This window comes from Mesoplodon mirus (genome assembly GCF_964341445.2).
Source record: "Mesoplodon mirus genome assembly, chromosome: 19".
NCBI classification, from domain to species: Eukaryota; Metazoa; Chordata; class Mammalia; order Artiodactyla; family Ziphiidae; genus Mesoplodon; species Mesoplodon mirus.
In genome coordinates, this window is record NC_138995.1 from 16,694,765 (window position 1) to 16,710,250 (window position 15,486).

A 15,486-nucleotide genomic window follows, 5' to 3' on the forward strand; every position below is an offset into this window, starting at 1 on the left:
TCAGATTTTTTTCTTTGCTTATTACATTTAAGATATAAACGTACAGATACAAGTCCTAATATTTTCTGTTACAGCTTTATTGAGCTAAAATTCATATATCATATAATTCACTTATTTAAAATGTACAATTCAGGGGATTAAATATACTCACAGAGTTATGCAACAACCAATTTTTATCATCCCCAAAAGAAACTTAGTTACCCTTTAACTATCACCACCAAACACCCTATTTCCCCCCTCCTCCAGCTATAGGCAACTTCTAATCTACTTTCTGTCTATATGTACTTGCCTATTCTGAAATTTTATATAAATAGAATCATATAATATGTGATCTTTTGTGTCTGGCTTTTTTCACTTAGAATAATGTTTACAAGGTTCATCCATGTTGTAGCATGCATCAGTACTTCATTCCTTTTCATGACCAAATAATACTCCATTGTATGGATATACCACATCTTGTTTATTCACTCATCAGTCAGTGGCCGCTGGGTTGTTTCCACCTTTTGGCTATTATGAATAATGTTGCTATGATGATTTGTGTACACGTTTTTGTGTGGACATGTTTTTATTTCTCTTGGATATATACCAATGAATGAAATTAGTCCTAATATTTTAATATTTGATTTGTGCCTGACTACAACAAACTATATAATTCAGAAGTCAAATTACAGCATTTATCATTTTTAGGGAATAGGTTTTGTGAAATTTTTATTTAGTTTTCTAAAGTTGATCACCACATTAATGAGAAGTACATATAACTTTTAATATAATACTACAATTAACATCACTTTTTGCTTCAACAACTACAATTAAATATGTTCAACTACAACATATGTATATCAAAAAACACTAGTCTTTTAAACTCATGGAAAGTTTCTTAAAATATTTCTCACACATTGAGAATTTTCCAGGCTAAAATGAAAATTATTCTAATTTTCTTTATTTAAAAATCTTTTATATGACTTATCATCACACATATATATTCAGAATCCAACTGAAAAGAGTCCAAATACATTTATCATTTTTAATGACACTAAATCTTCTGTAATTTAGAACAACTTCTCTTAAAGTAGGCTAAAACAAATTGACAATTTGAAAATTTAGTACAAAACAATTAACAAACACTAAAAAAAAGTGTTCCATGAAACTACATCTTTGTTCAAGATTTATCTATTTGCATAACTGTAATAACCAAAACTTTGAATTCTGGCATTATAATTATGATTTTAAAAGTAAAAATAAATGGAGAATTCAGTATTTACCACTAATTTTTTTGCTCAGTCAGGTAGCACTAACTCTCCTGAAAACACACAAAGATCCTCAGATAGCTAAAAAAGGAAATGAAGGAATTTTGAGCCTCTTTACTGCCTTCAAAAATACGAAGTGCTGGGCCTCCCTGGTGGCGCAGTGGTTGAGAGTCCGCCTGCCGATGCAGGGGATACGGGTTCGTGCCCCGGTCTGGGAGGATCCCATGTGCCGCGGAGCGGCTGGGCCCGTGAGCCATGGCCGCTGGGCCTGCGCGTCCGGAGCCTGTGCTCCGCAACGGGAGAGGCCACAGCAGTGAGAGGCCCGCATACCGCAAAAAAAAAAAAAAAAAAAAAAAAAAAAAAAATACGAAGTGCTAAAAATTCCAAGGAAAAGGAAAGTAACAATAACTAGAAAGAAAGGGAATCAGGAGAGGTTAAGAAGAGTAAAGATGATTAAGAATTAAGGAGAGTTAAGGAGAAAAAAGACAGAGAGAGAAAGAAAAATAGAAGAAAAGAGGCAAAAACAACAAAAGGATGGTTTGGTTGGATTTCAATGATGATAAGAAAGTCTGCCCAGATATGCATGGTTCCCACAGATGCACCTTGGCTGGATCTGCAGCTGAGAGGCAAACATCCAGAATAGTGATATGGCAAAACAAAAATCTGAAAATCATATTCAGCCAATCAGCCCCAATGACAGAACTGAATTCACACACACGCCCAAGCAACGTTTCTGCAGCCAAATATGGATGAATGTGTGAAACAAGCCAGTGTGCTGCTGGAGGACTCAGGGAGGAGAGGGGCTCTGAAGCAGCTTCAAAGAAAATCAGCATCCTTCAGTCTAATTAAAACCTACTTTTATTTCATTTGTATACGGGTGTCAGGTTCAATTAGAGGCCACATACAATTTGGCTCTGAGAAGAATGGTGGCTTTCTTTCATGAAGAAAAACAGGGGGAGAAGAGTAATGCTTAAATGTTATCATCGGAGGTTCTGAAGGCAGCATGCCTACCCACAAGGTCATTAATGTCCCCGGGGAGGGGGCTAAAGGGTCTGCTGTCAGCTATGGAAGGATTTCAGGCTCCTCTGATAAAGAAATACAGTATCCTTAGTTAACTGGATACACAAATTCATTAGGCAGGCAAAGAATGGCAAATTTTACCCTCGGTTTGCAGTTCCATGGCCCAGCGGGAGAAGAATGTAACCATATTCCTCTGCGGTTCCTGTTTATCTGTGTACACTCATCTGGGTGTGTATCATATAACACGCCTTCTTATTGTAGGCAGTTCCAAAATACTTAATGCGAGCTTCCTTATTAGCAGCAACCACTTGTCTGTTGAAGCTTAAGAAAGCCATTTAATAAAAATAAAGCCACCTAAATGAACATGGATTGAAAAAAAATTTAGATTGATGGAGCTAGGTTGGTCACTGTAATTACGGAAGGTGTATCATTTCCTAAGCTCTCTTTGCATTAAGTGTATGCCACACATTTATCAGACATAATTAGCACTTTAGGTGACAATGATTTGATTTCTTCCCTTGTAATAAAAGCTCCCTGTGTTGGCATATACATTCAGAATGGGAAATTGAACACTGTTGCTGTTTATTCCCCTGAGGCAAAATTTAGGACAAACTGGGGAAAATATGAAGAGGGCTTACAGAACAGCCCTTTGTGAATTTTGCAAACAGAAAAAGAAAACAGTTCAATAAAAGCTTTTAAGGATCACAGTCAAATGCATGCTTTTTGAAAGCAAAGGATATCTATGGAACATTTCTCCACTTTCAAAGTCAGCATTTAACTTTCCTTTAGATCTGAACAAACCCACACTAAATTGATTCATAGGCACAACTGAAAAACTGGACACATTTAAATTACTGTGTCCAAATCAGAAAAGTGTTTGTGCTGCCATCTTTGAGGGGACAGAAGAAAACTGTTTTAAAAATTATTTCAAATAAACATCTCTTATTTCCATTTCTATTGCCACAACTAAGAATCATGTTAATTCACTCTTCTGTAGATTAAAATGTTTACATAAAGGTTGTGAATTTTTTTATAAGGGAAAAAGGAGATATGTAAGCTGCTGAGGTATTGTATACGGCACATAAATGACGCTACATCCTCTTGAAATCTGTAGCCCCACAAAAAATACTATGAAAACATGCTTTTGCATTTAAATCTTCTTGGAAAACCATTTTCTTCTCTTTATCATCAAAAACAAAATGTGACAGTTGGGTTAGTTGATTCCTTTGATTGCATAAATTAATCAGAAATGTAGTCACTGCTAATGCTTGATAAAATAAATATTTCCAAAGTAAATAAATCTAATGTTATTAAGCAGCTTAATGCAAACATTCCCACTTAGACTGAACTTGCTGAGTTTTTGCTTAATCCTAAGGTTTGTTCTACTAGGATGCCGATATACAGATAGATGCCTATCTGTTAGAGCGTGACTTGCCTATCGGCCTCTCTTCCAATGATTCTGAGACCTCACAGTATTGTGGAAGTAAAGAGTGTGTGAGAGACACTCTAACTGCACGCATCACCCCTTTCCCTAGGGATCTTTATTTTACATTTTCTTAAACTTACGTGGACCTCTTACTGACCTAAATAAAAATAGTTTTAAAGGAATGTTTCTGGGATTTATGCAAGTTCTTATTCAAGAAGTGTGTAACAAATAAACCAGAAACACAATGAAATCCTTTGAAAATTTAGTATGGAAAAATTAGTAGGTTGTGGCATAAACACATTTTTGCTTATACTGTAAAAAATAATAGAAAAAAAGGTAACTGTTTAGAGCTTTTCAGAGTTAACTTATTATAATTTAGAAATACGTAAGCATGATGGGAGTTCAACATTTTTGTAGGCATCATAGTTTTCTAAGTATAGGTGTGAATAAAGGATGTGTGAGGCATTAGTAATGGTTTCAGAAAATAATTTCTCTTAGCTAATTTTTAACTTGAGCCCAGTGGAGGTTAAGGCCACACAAAGAAGTACTATTTATGTATTCTCCCTGATAGTGATATATTATTTTGTTTTCTCAACATAAGAGAGATTTAGTTTAGAAACTCAAATCTGATTTCTGCAGGTTTGCACCTGTAGCTTACAGTTTTCTGAGTATAGGCACGAGGGACTAGAAATAAAAAGAAAGGAATGAATCATATTATAAGAGAACTCAGGGTTACCAGGCAAGGCCGGGCTTAATAGAATACGGCTATAGGTGATGGCCAATATTCACTCTCTGATCCCAAATTCTTACATGAAAATGTCATATTAAACTGTCCAAATTACAAGGTGATATAATCACCTGTTACAGAATTAATACTTGTTAAAACCAACTAGTTACTAAACAGGTTTACAACCAGTTATTATTAGCACTTTTGTTCCAATGCAAAGCCTTTTCCTAGATTTTTTTTTGCATTTTACGTATAATGTTATTTTATAATCAGTGCCATGAAATTTCCCCCCTCTCATGTGAAAATATTAAACACCCATGACCTATGATCATGAAGTCCTCTGTTATTTCTCTTTAGGTAGGTATCTTTTACCATTATAATAATGCATGCACATGTATACATAACACATATATGCAATATCAGAAAGCACTTTTCATTTTTCTCCTATACTCCCCTAGGATGATGTAGGGAACCCATGTCAAAAACCCTCACTTTAGAACAATAAAAAAATAAACCAGCCACAGCCTTCCTGAGGCTGGCCAACTCTAGCATAAGTAATTCAAGAGGCTGAGAGATGCCAGATAAATTTGATTACTATAAAAGATGGGAATATGTTTCTTTCCTTTGAGAATTCACAAAAAGGGGTCAAAAACAAAGCAATGCTGAAAGTGAACAATTTCATTTCGCCTGCAATTCAAGGTGAAAATTCAAAGGCAATTTTGCAGGAACATTTTATCACAATTTTATAGACCCTCATTTCCTGCACACATCACAATCTTTAATTTCTGAAAGAGGAAAGCAAGAAAAGAGAGAGTGGGGGGCTGGGGAGGGAGAGGGTAAGGAGGCTGAGACCAATCGTGAGGGGCTTTTTCTTCCTCTTCTTTAAGATATAAATGCAGATATTTATAAAGCAGTGAGGGATTTGTAAATCTTTCTTCAAAGCTGAACCTACTGCTGGGATTGTGATGTGCTAAAAGCTGCTATAGGCATACTCCAAAACTCAGCAGGGTCATCCCTCCCCTTCCAAAAAAGTAAAAATAAAAAATAAAAGAAGCAAGGGTTCGGGGGTGGGGGAGCAATGCTGATTAGTAGCATCTCAACAGACATAAGAGTTTGAGAAAACTGTCTTCATTTTACATCTTCTCCTTGAATCATATATATAGATAATTTTTTTTCCTTTTTTCCAAAAAGAAAATTTTAAACTCAATACTTTGCTTCTCATGCTTTGGTCTCCTTGACTCTCCTTGATGCTGTTTGAAAATGGCAGGTCATATCTCAAAGACAAGTTGCTCAGTGGTCCTTTGGAAGGTCACAATCCAAGGACAAATGCAACAGGCACCAAACCAAAGGGTACTTTGACCACTGGTACTCCCTGCCCACAGGTCTCATCTGGTGTAATGAAAGGTATGGTTAGTTAGCTAGGAGCACGAAGATCTGATTTCCAGTTTCAATCTTGCCAATAACCTCATGTGTGATCTCAGAGGAAAGCCATAAATTCTCTCTTATTTCCTACTGGTGATAATAAATAAAAAGCCTACTGGCTTCCCAGGGTGGGAAGGATAGCAGAAAACAACAAGGGGAAATTATTTTGCTCATTTTGAATATTGATGCATCCCCAAGACCCAGAAAGTGTCTGGGACAGAAAAGGGGCTGAGGAAATATTTGTTAACAAAAGAATGGAGTTTGAAAAGCATAACCATGAAAATAAGAGTAAAACTATAATAGTGGATTCTAAAGTGAAATCAATGATGAATAGTGCTATGAACCTGTTGCCTCTAAGAGGGCACTGGAGTGGCTTCAGGATGTGGCAGGCAGTTTTTTCTCATTGGGGAAATTAACCTCTGCTGGCTGTAACCACTTCCTATCCCAACCTCACACCCTTACATACTTATCATTTGGACTCAAAGGACTCAAAAGGCTGCAGAGCTTAGTGGGACTGCAGAGAACATGGCCTGTTAGGAAATGTGACATAGTGATTTTTCATTTTTCTCTAAATAGATATGGTGTTTTCAGAGAGAACTGGATAGAAAACAATATTTACATTGGGAAAGGAAAACAGTTAAAAAAGAAAAAAATATAGGAGAAAAAGAAAATCCTTTTGTAAGTCACTGCTTTCCAAACAGAACCAGGCACTGCTGCCAGGAAGGAGGGAACATAACTTTGCCAAATGGTATTGGTGACCTTCTTCTGCATATCTGACACCTTGTTTTCTGGGGAAAAGTCTTGGGATGCCCTGGAACTGTTCAATGCTGACCTAAATTTCCATTAAGAGCAAAGAGCTACAGTAAATGGAGGAACTAAGCTTCTAACAATTGCATCAATATCTAATACAAAAATCCAACATGGTTTAATTTTACAGTTTACGCTCTATATACAGCACAGTCCTCTATACAGTACATAAGTTCCATATAATGGCTACATATTTATATCCTTTCAGAAACCTAATTATTAAAATGCTAGTCCCTGATTCAGTGATTGCAATTGGTTAAAAAAAATCAATCAATCAATCAATCAATCAGTATCCACAAATAGCCAGAGATCTATACTGAAATTTGCACTCCCATAGGATTTGCCATCTTGGACGTCCCATCCTCAGGAATAATCATATTCATTTACATAGGAAGAGACAATCCAGCTACATACTAGGTGCTACTCATATATCAACCACAGTGAGACATGGCACATACTGTATGGAACATTCATTTGAAGGAGCTGCCACCTGGTTACATCCAGCCGAAAACAAAACAAACAAACAAAAATATGCAAATATACGAACCATATATCAAAGAGGAAATTTTAACAAAGCATTCAGATACGCCCCAAACAAAAATAATAGTAAGGAAAAGCAAAATTTTTGCCATTACAAATAATATTTTTCAGACAGATGATACAAACTATTTCCAAAGGTACTTAATTTAAAATATAGACTGGTATAAGCACGTGGTCAGTAGCACAATTATGGCCCATTAGGGATGGCAGGTGTCCTTCATTTATTCAACAACTATTTTGCTATTGCCTCCTGTCAGCTGAGGATACAACAGTGAGTAAGAGAAGCACGGTCCCACAGAGCTTATAGTCTAACGTAGGAGATGAATAAGTAATTAATTAAATATAGGGTGACACGTGTTATGAAAGGGAACATAACTGGTGCTTGGGGACCACTGAGGAGATGATCTCTCAGATCATGATTGTACTCCCTCACTTTTGAAAAGAGAAGCTGAGACCCAGAAACAGGGCAGTAAGGTGACACAGAGAGATTGTTCTAGTAAAGTGAAGGATTTGGAAGTGGGAATGTGACCCAGCAAAAAGGATAAAGTTCAGAAAATCTATTTACTAAGAGGAGCCACCCTAAATCCATTCTATTTATTTATTTTTTTCATACATCTTTTTTGCAGTATAATTGCTTCACAATGCTGTGTTAGTTTCTGTTGTACAACAAAGTGAATCAGCCATATGCATACATATATCCCCATATCCCCTCCCTCTTGAGCCTCCCTCCCACCCTCCCTATCCCACCCCTCTAGGTCATTGCAAAGCACTGAGCTGATCTCCCTGTGCTATGCTGCTGCTATCCCCTAGCTATCTATTTTACATTTGGTAGTGTATATATGTCGATACTACTCTCCCACTTCACCCCAGCTTCCCCTTCCTGTCCCCGTGTCCTCAAGTCCATTCTCTGTGTCTACATCTTTATTTCTGCCCGGCTACTAGATTCATCAGTACCATTTTTTTTTTGATTCCATATATATGCATTAGCATACAGTATTTGTTTTTCTCTTTCCGACTTACTTCACTCTGTATGACAGACTCTAGGTCCATCCACCCCACTACAAATAATTCAATTTCGTGTCTTTTTATGGCTAGGTAATATTCCATTGTATATATGTGCCACATTTTCTTTATCCATTCATCTGTCAATGGACACTTAGGTTGCTTCCATGTCCTGGCTATTGTAAATAGTGCTGCAATGAATATTGTGGTACATGTCTCTTTTTGAATTATGGCTTTCTCAGGTTATATGCCCAGTAGTGGGACTGCTGGCTCATATGGTAGTTCCATTTTTAGTTTTTTAAGGAACTTCCACATATACAAATAACATGTTAAACCATAGACAAATAGAGGGATGGTTTGGCACAGCTGAAGAACAAATGATTTTTTACCGTACCACATAGCAAGTTTTGTGATTTTTCTTCAATAACCTTTAAGCAGCCTGAGTGGAAGTTTGGAGACAGTGGACTAGGGAGTTTATTCACATCTGGAAAAGTGTATGTGCAGATTGGTTTAAAGGGTTCAAATCTCCACATCTTATAAGGTCTTCAGATCTGTTACTCACACAGCAAAGAAGTTACATGGGATTCCATCATGTTATAAACATGTCTCGAAAGAGTCACCTATTCATGTATGAAATAGCCAGTCCTTCTAAAGTAGTTCCTCTTTATTTACATATAAAATACTTGTGTTTCAAAGGGAGCTACAATCATCTATTTTAGGTCTTTGAGCATCTCCACCAAAATCCTAAGGAAGTTTTAAACATTTCTTCAAAGGATGATGGAAGTTTATAAACAAAACCTTTTAAGATGGAGAAGGTGCTACCGTGTGAAACATTGAGAATTGTACCACAGCGTACCAATGTAAGGTCATAATGTCAGATCTGTGAACATCAGATGGCTGGCCACTTCTTTTTTTAAGTAAGGCTTATGAAGTATAATTAACATGAATAAAATCCACCCACATTAGTATACAGTTTTATGAGTTTTGCCAAATGCATAGTCAGGTAACCACCACTAATCCCAGGATACTGAAAAGTTCCATCATTCCCCCAGAACACCCTTATATACTTAGTCAATGCTTCCCCTAAGCCCCAGTCCTTGGCAATCACCAATCTGTTATCTTTCCCTAAATTTCACCTTTTTCAGAATGCAATGCAAATGGAATCAGTAGCATGGAGATTTTTGAATCTGACTTCTTTCACTTAGCATAATGCATTTGAGATTTATCCATGCTGTTCATTCCTTTTTATTGCTGAGTAGTATTCCTTCATATGGATATACCACTGCTTGGCCATTCACCAGCTGAAGGACATCTGTACTGTTTCCAACTTTGGGTGATTATGAATGAAGCAACTGTAAACTTTCACAGACAAGTTTTGATGGGACTGTAAGTTTTTATTTCTCTTGGGCAAATCCCTAGGAGTAGGTTTTCTGGGTCATATGGTACACGTATATTTAACTTTATAAAAAGCTGCTAGAGTACATTCCAAAGTGGCTAGACTAGTTTGCACTCAACCAGCCTGTATGACAGTTTGGTCCCTTATTTAACATAAGGAACTAAAGAACCACTAAGCAAGATGAGTTAAAGGCATTTAAGATAATACTGGGCCCTGATATTTGGACCTATAAGAATATTCTTTAATTATATCAATAGGAAGGATACTAACTGGTAAAAGAAAGATTAGGACTAAATTTAGTTCCACATAATATGGACTGAACCAACACTTAATCTCATCAATGATTCTTTAGATGAGAATCTATTTTAGAAGTCATGAAAGCTATTACACTCAAGTTGTGTTGTTACTGAATGGTAGCATTGCCCTAGCCAGCACTACTCATTACCTCCTCTCCCACTCACTTTCACTTCCCTTGTCCAAATCTCAGGTTGCCAGAAGAGTCGTTCAAATCACCACCATCTCTTAAAGCATTCTGGTCAATAATTACCAATCCCTTCTCTGAATTTCTACAGCCCTTATAAGTTCTCATAATTTATAACTTCATTATATATCCCATGGTTTGTGTTGATTAGTAGCATGTATTTTATTTTTCTTCCTTGAGAATCATGAGCTTCCTATATTAGGGCTGCCAACAGAGATTAATCCATCTAAGATAGATATACCCTCTAAGCCAGTATAGGTCTATGTATGCCAGACTATTCTGTGGTGCAAGTATCCATCATGTTCAAGGTCAAATGTACTAGCTACTATAAATAGCCAGGAAGACAAAGAAATGTACAACTCCAGAGTTAATTCACATCCACCTGGATAGTCCATGCACATAAGTCAAGATGCTTATGTCTAAATTTTCCAATATGGATGTGACTACTAAATTCAACTGGAGAAACCTCCACTTGATCTCCAGATAACCATCTAAAGGGAATTAGAAGATGCCACAACACATTGCCTGCTGGTCCTCCAACCAACAAAGAAGCTCCGGGAAAGGTCACCCGTTTTAACAGGAGGTATCCATCCAAAGAAGCCAACTACTTAAAGAGGGTTACGGGAGACTAATAGGGAGAAATAATTCCATGGATAGACATTCATGCAAAAATGTTCATGTGAAGACCTAAATGCTAAGAAATTAAAGAACATTTCCCATACATTTTATCTGCTTTTCATCTTTACTAGGTCCAGAAAAAGACATATATTAACTACTTTCACTTTAGTTTCAATTGAGCTTGCTTCCTCAGATGCCAACTCAGTGCTACTGAGACCCTGGAAGCATTATTGGGAAATGCCATAGCCGAACCCCAAACAGCTTTGCTGGAGTCATTTTTTAAATCTCAGAAAATCACCTTTTATACCTTTATTTAAAACTGTGATCTTGAGCTAAGCTGTTGTACTTGACTGTGTCCCTTTAACCTAGGGAACTTGCTGCCAAAAAATGTTATTGAGGCCAACAGCTTAATAAGTTTTATAGAAGATTAAATATTTATATGAATAAAAATAGCACCTCCAGCAACACCAGGAAGGATAAAATTACAAGGGCTATGAAATCTTCACGCTTCAGGGCATAAGTCGCTTACCAGCTGGACGAGGCCGTTTTCCTCACGAACAACTCTGCACTGCTAAATATCTCTCCCCGAGAAGCATCGCAACACTAACTACTTTTTGGACCAAAGACTAAACCAGAAGGACCATTAAACTGTTGGTATGCACCCAGCTCAAGGTTACAGGATTTAGGAAGTGGACATGATGCCATACCAATGTAAAATACGAAAACAATGATGCGAGAGGCCAACAGTCCCTTCAAACTGAATGGATATAAGATGGAATAAAATCATGAAAGGTGAAAGGACTCAAGAGGGGAAAGATTTCCTTATTTTGATGGCCATTATAGAATCACTACAGTAAAGAATTAGGACCCCGGGTCTTAAAACAAGTTAAGAAAAAGGTGGAAAGCAGGTAATCAGTAAATGATTAGGCTAAATCTTTTCTTTCTTTAATATTCTCCCCAATGTAGAAAGAGAACATGAAGATTATCAATAAGACTTTATTCTTCTAAAATTGATAGAGCCAAGGCCAACATTTGACTAGACAGGAAAACAACGGGGGAAATGAAATAAGGAGAAAAGTCAGGAGAGTAACAAAATATGTGCACCAAATTTTAGATGCCAGATTTTACTTCCCCCAGGACCAACTATACAATGGCATCTGCAAATGACACCTTTTTCTTTTTGTGTTACAGGAGTAATACCAAGTATCAATCAATCCATTTTATAGATAAAGTATTCAACAAAGTAAAGAGTAACATCCAGCCAGGCAAAGTATGCTAATAAAGGTAATATCTTGTTAGCTTTACTGAAAATTCACTTGACTTTACAAGTTTAGATAACCCAACGTGCACAAACATTCTCCAGTTACTAATACTACTTGATGTATAGTTGCATAGTTAGTTGCTTTCTACAGAAGGATTATTTAAGAAACAGCTATGGGCTCTGGGAAGATGCTCTTGTGCAAAATAGTGTATAGAAGTACTTGATGGGTGGCCCTCAGAATGACTAAATGAACAAAGGACTCCTATGGATTTTAATAACACTGATCCACTTATGAATCGTAAATCAAATGGGAACTCTCTTTCAGTTCAAAGATTTCCAAGATTTCTGGGGAGAATGCTCCAGCAAAGCAGCATGTTTTCAGCCAGAATTAGCCATATTTGCTTACATTCTTTTAAATACAGTGTTTTGCACTATCAGATAGGTGCTGGCAGGGACTAGCAAAGGTGCAACAGTGGGAAGGGTGAGGAGAAGGGGGCAAAGTGAAGGGTGAGGAGAAGGGGGCCTGGACTGGGGTCTTTTAGAATCCAGAGTTTTGCACAGACATGGCCAGAGCTGAGAGGAGCAGAGAAATGCAGGCTGATAAAGATGAGCCAACACAGCCTAAGTCAGAGAGACAAGTAAATGGTTGGTATCAACAGGAACCATTTCTTATTATTTTAGGAAAGTCTTTAATTTAATGCATATTTTCTTTGCTGAAAGCGAACAGTGATATTAACAAATTGTTTTATATCTAACCTGGCAGGCAACCTGCAGTGAGATGTAAATACATGTACATGGGAGCCGGGACTAGCGTTTACTGAAGAAAAAGAGTAGTAAATATTTTAATGAGGAAGACTTAGAAAGCAATTGCATGAAACACACTCTGATGTCACAGGGGAGCTTTTTAAGTTAAGCCAACTAGTTCCAAATTACTACTTTTCTCAGCTTTCCTTTAAGGGAAGTTCAGACTTACTTAAAAAAAAAAACTGTGGTATTTAGTTTTAAATATCATAAAATAGCTGTAATATTCATCTCTGTAAATACTTGCATTAACCTATATATATATATCTCATTATATATATAGAAAAAGAATGTGTGACATGCCATCCTTCAATTAAATGGCCCATTTAACAATGTCTTCCTTCTGCTTTTTTCAAAGACAGAAATACTAGGTGAATAAAATTGATACCATCCAAGAATGGGGGACAGATTTGGGTAGGTGGGGGAATGCATGATAGGGAATATGGGTAATCAAAGCAAATGAAAATTGATGATAGTTTAAGGACAGAATCATGTACATAAGAGAGGTTTGGGTGGCAAACAAAATCTATTAGGAAAACACTATCATATAATTTCTATTGTGGCACTCCTAGGAGGAGATCCATCTAAGAATCTAATTTTATCAAGAGCTAGGAAAAGAGAAAGGAACAAGGACATCCTGGGAATAGGGTGAATGTGGTAAACCTAAGAGATAAATAAGAGACCTAAAATATCACCAATATCTCAGAAACTAATATTCATGCTTAAATGAAATCAAATGATTCTAAGTGTATAAGACTTCTATTTCAACATTTCTGAACTTCAGGATATCCAACAGGACTATTTACTTCAACAACACATACTAAAACAGTATTTCCAATATTCTCATGAGTGCAATCATGAACATTTTATGTCTGACAAATATTTAAGTATTTTATGCTCTTAAATTGGCCAAATTTTACCTACTTTTCAAAACTCAGTACCAATATCAAATAATAAAGATAAGAGCAGAAATTAGTAAAATAGAAAAGAAACATTATTGAAAATGATCAACAAAGCCAAAAGTTATTATTTTTGAAAAGAATTATAAAATTGATAAACACATGATAAGATAGAATAAGTAAAAAAGGGAGAAGGTACAAATGACCAATACTAAGATTCTACGGACATTAAAATGAACCTAAGAAAGACCTTATAATTATTTACACTTCACATTTTTATACATTTATATTTATATACTTTCATGAAGTATGTGTATATCCAAAAGAAATTGTTACACATAAAAAAGAGAAGAAATATACCCAAATATTCAAAACAACATTATGTTTATTAGACAAAAACATTGTTTGTAATTTAATTAAGAGATTTTTAAAAACATGATGCATTTCCACAAAAGGCCTACTGTACAGCAATGGAAATGAATAAAATACATTTACATGGAGCAACATAAATGAATCTTGGAAACACAATATTGGGTGAAAATTTGTCAGTGGCATCAGTCTATATTCTGTGTGATAACAATTTTTATAACGTTCCCAAATTTTAAAAATCTAAGCAATATATTGTTCAATTCAACATACATACTAAATAAAACTGTTTTTTGAAAGGCAAGGGAGTAGAGACCCCAATATTCAGAATAGTGGTTATTTCTTGGTGGGAGGATGTAGGATAAGACTAGGGAAAGTCCAAGAGGTAGATGCCATGGCCCTGCTTGTGTTTCTCTTCTTAATCTGAGTCCTAAGTTTATTGGCATTCATTTCATTACTATGCTTTATAACATACATATATTACATATTTCATTTTGTATGTATAAAATATTATTAATGAAAGTGGTTGCAAAAAATCACAAAACCTGCACATAAACAGAGCAGACAGGAAAAGAGTTCATATTCCTCCTACTGTCAAAAATGACCCCTCCCACCCCCATTGCCAGCAAGTAAGAAACTCCTCAGTGCCTGCAGACCTAGAAGATCAGAAGACTAGCAGCTGTCTCTACACCAGGCAAGAGTTGCTTGATGAGGAGCCAGAATATTTTCCCACAAAAATCTATCCACTAACCCACCTGCCATCTATCTACAGACACTACAAAAAGGAAGAAAAAAAGAGAATGGGGGAGGGGGAGCAGTGTAACATCTCCCTGGGAAATACCATCCTCAAAACTGAAGTACTGGGACTCCCCTGGTGGTGCAGTGGTTAAAAATCCGTCTGCCAGTGCAGGGAACACGAGTTCGAGCCCTGGTCCGGGAAGATCCCACATGCCGTGGAGCAACTAAGACTGTTCACCACAACTACTGAGCCTGTGCTCTAGAGCTCCCAAGCCACAATACTGAGTCTGCGTACCACAACTACTGAAGCCCGCGCGCCTAGAGCCCATGCTCTGCAACAAGAGAAGCCACCGCAATGAGAAGCCCATGCACCACAACAATGAGTAGCCCCTGCTCGTTGCAACTAGAGAAAGCCAGCATGCAGCAACAAAGACCCAGCACAGCCAAAAATGAACAAAAAAAAAAAACCTGAAGTACTGAAGTTGGGGCAGAAGAGGGAGAACAGGAGTGCATGCCAGGAATTTGAGTTTATGTATTCCATTTGAACAGAGATCTAGGCTTTCAGGGATTAGCTCTCTAAATGATACTCCCTAAAAACTGGGAATTGGACTAGGAGGTATGCACATTACTACATCTTCCATACGTAGATCCAAGAAGGAAATCTGACCACCACACAAGAAGACAGACATAAGAGCAAATCCCCAAGTCTGTTGACAAATACCAAACAAAGCATCT